Here is a 3087-nt window from a genome sequence, read left to right as displayed (position 1 = left end):
CCTCTCATTCTGTTTGTTTCTCACTCACAGACTTGGAATTGATCTTGCCAAGCAGTTGGGAGAGATTGTATGGATTTAAGAGACCAGGATTTGGGTGGGAAGGGCGTGCCTGGCTGGCTCAGTCAGTAGAACACGTGACCCTTGATCTCGGGGTTCTGAGCTTGAGCGCCATGTGGGGCATAGAGATTACTTACAAAGAGAGAGAGAGACCAGGATTGGTATATTTTACCAGTAAATGGAAGTGTTCATTGGTATTTGTCCTTGAGACTTGATTCTCTAAGTCGGCTTTTGCTTATCTTGGTCCCTGCTGGTGGGCTTTCTGGGTGTGGCTAAGACTTCAAAGCCCCTGTGGTCAGCAGGGTTCTAAGATGACCCCCAGGGCCAACCCCTCGTTATCATCCCCTGCCCCTGAGTTTGAGCAGGGCCTGTGAGTATGACGGGACATCACCGCTGGGATTAGGTTATGTCAGGTGGCAAAAGTAAAAGGATTTGGCAGATGTAATTCAAGTCCCTGATGGACCTCCAGTTAAAAGGGAGCTTACCCTGGGTGGGCTGCCCTCATCAGGTGGTCCTTTAAAAGAACTGGAGAACCAAGGGTTTCTCTGCTGGCCTTCTAAAGCTGCCACGTGGAGAGAAGGTCCTGGAGGGGCCTCCTGGAGCTGAGAACAGCCCCTGCCAGCAAGCCGGGAGAAGAAGGCCCTCAGCCCTGCAGCTGGGAGACCCTGGGCCGGGGGCCCAGCCTCGCTTTGGCTGGAGTCCTGACCCACAGAATCCGCAAGGGTAAATGTGTATGGTCTGAAGCCCCTAGATCTGGGTATCTGTTAGGCCACAAGAGCAAACTAATTCAGCCCCAGACTAGATTTCACATTAATATTTATAACCAATAAGGTGAAGGACAAAAGTCTCTAACCTTCGGGTTGAGGACAAGAGATTCTGAACCAAAGAGCTTCCTGCGTTGGGTTTAGCAGAGCCCAGGGCAAATGCAACCAGTCCTTGCTGAATGGATTCTTGTTCTGCATTCCTGTCACTGCTGGCCAAAAGGATGACACTATGTCCTGTCATAGTTGAAGGTCCCGTGCTGGCAGCTGCCGGGCCACCGCCATGAGGGCTCAGCGCTGGGCCAGCAGGCCGGAGAGAGGCCTTGCCAGTCGGTGGCACACATCTGTCCTCGGAGCTCGGCACAGCGAGCAGACACCGGAGGGGACCGCTCGTCTTCACGCCCTGTGACTGTGGAAGACAGCATTTCTGAGGGGAGGTTGTAGAGCCAAAAACAGTCTCAGGTCACTGACTGCAGCCTCAATTTACATTTGAGAACACTGGGCGAGACAGAAAGTGACCTGCCACCAGCTGAGGACCTTTAAAGTTACACGTGACTGATGCCCTTGGCCGTCCTGGGTCAGTCACCAGTCCGAGATAGGGCTGGAGAGTCTTAGTTTTTTTTTTTAAACACAATAAGGTCTTTTGCTTAGAACTTCCCTCTCTTCCTGAAGTCACTCTAAAGCCCAAAGTGGGATGGACAGCAGAGCAAACCACACTTTTCTCGGTTGTCATGGGGTTCCAGCACGCAGAGTGGGGCTGAAGGAAGAATCCCACAGAGAAGCCTCATGAGCAGGAGGCACGGGCTGTTGCGCAGAAGAGAGGCTTTGCTTTGCAACTATCCTACAGCCACCTGCTTGTTGTGTGGGGAGGGGGGGCTACACCAAGGATCGGTGAAGGTGCGGGCAGGTGGCGCTCCTCCACGCTGCGGAGGGGACTGGTTTGGACAGTCACCCTAAAGCGTGAGTTTCAACTCCGGTTGTATGTTAGAATCCCTTGGGCACTGGAAAAAAGCAACAAAAACACCTATGCTTGGGACCCCTCCTTGCCAAAGACCAATTAAGTCAATCTTTTCAAACAGGGCCGAGGGTGTCAGCGTATCTGCAAAACGTTCCCAGGTAGTCCTTTCTAAAATGCATCCAGGATTGAGAATCGCTGCCCTAGACAAGTTCTTGTCCACATGCACCAGAAGACAAGCTAAAAAATGGTCAAAGCAGCACTACTTGTAATAGCAAGAACCTGGAAATAGTCCAAATGACCTTTAACAAGAGGATGGATGAATGAGTCGTGTCATCACAGGGCGGAAAACGGTGCGCTGTAGCCGTGCACGTCGGTGCGGAGGGGTCTCCCACGCGGAGCCACAAGAGCAAGTCACGGGACAGTGTGTGTACATAGTATGTCCCCTTTCCCATGGGTGCAAAGTCTGCAAACACTCAAGATGCATCAGTGGGAGGGATATCTATTATATATGTTATGTACATACACACATGTGACAAACTAAAGAAACTCAAGGAAAATAGTAAAATTCAGGAACATAATTGTCTCTGGAGGTCGATGGCAAGATGACATTCTGTAAGGAGAGGACGGGGCTCCTAAGCAGATGGAAGGTTCTGTTTATTAAGCTGGCTGATGGCTATACAGGGGCTTATTCTATTATCGGTTTGTATACTTTACGTATACATTACCGACTTTGTATTTATAAGAAATTTCATTAAAAAAAAAAAAAAAACGAGGAAGGGGTGCCTGGGTGGCTCAGTCTATTAGGTGACCGGACTCTTGGTTTCAGCTCAGGTCAGGATCTCAAAGTTGTGAGATCAAGCCCCACGTCAGGCTCTGCGCTGGGCCTGGAGTGTGCTTAAGATTCTCTCTCTCGGGGTGCCTGGGTGGCACAGCGGTTGGGCGTCTGCCTTCGGCTCAGGGCGTGATCCCGGCATTACGGGATCGAGCCCCACATCAGGCTCCTCCGCTAGGAGCCTGCTTCTTCCTCTCCCACTCCCCCTGCTTGTGTTCCCTCTCTCGCTGGCTGTCTCTATCTCTGTTGAATAAATAAACAAATAAAATCTTTAAAAAAAAAAAATTCTCTCTCTCCCTGTGCCCCTCCCGCCACCTCTCTCCCTCTCTCAAAAAAACAAAAACAAAAACTAGGAAAACGCACACATAAAACCCTGGGTGTTAAGGAAAACGCCTGCTAGCCCAGACCACAGTCCTTCACCTCTCCGACACGATCCTCCAGGAAATCCTGGCACAGTTAAAATTCCATTCAAAATTGTA

This window comes from Ursus arctos, unplaced genomic scaffold (assembly GCF_023065955.2).
Source record: "Ursus arctos isolate Adak ecotype North America unplaced genomic scaffold, UrsArc2.0 scaffold_19, whole genome shotgun sequence".
Taxonomy (NCBI): Eukaryota; Metazoa; Chordata; class Mammalia; order Carnivora; family Ursidae; genus Ursus; species Ursus arctos.
This window is presented reverse-complemented; position numbering follows the sequence as displayed.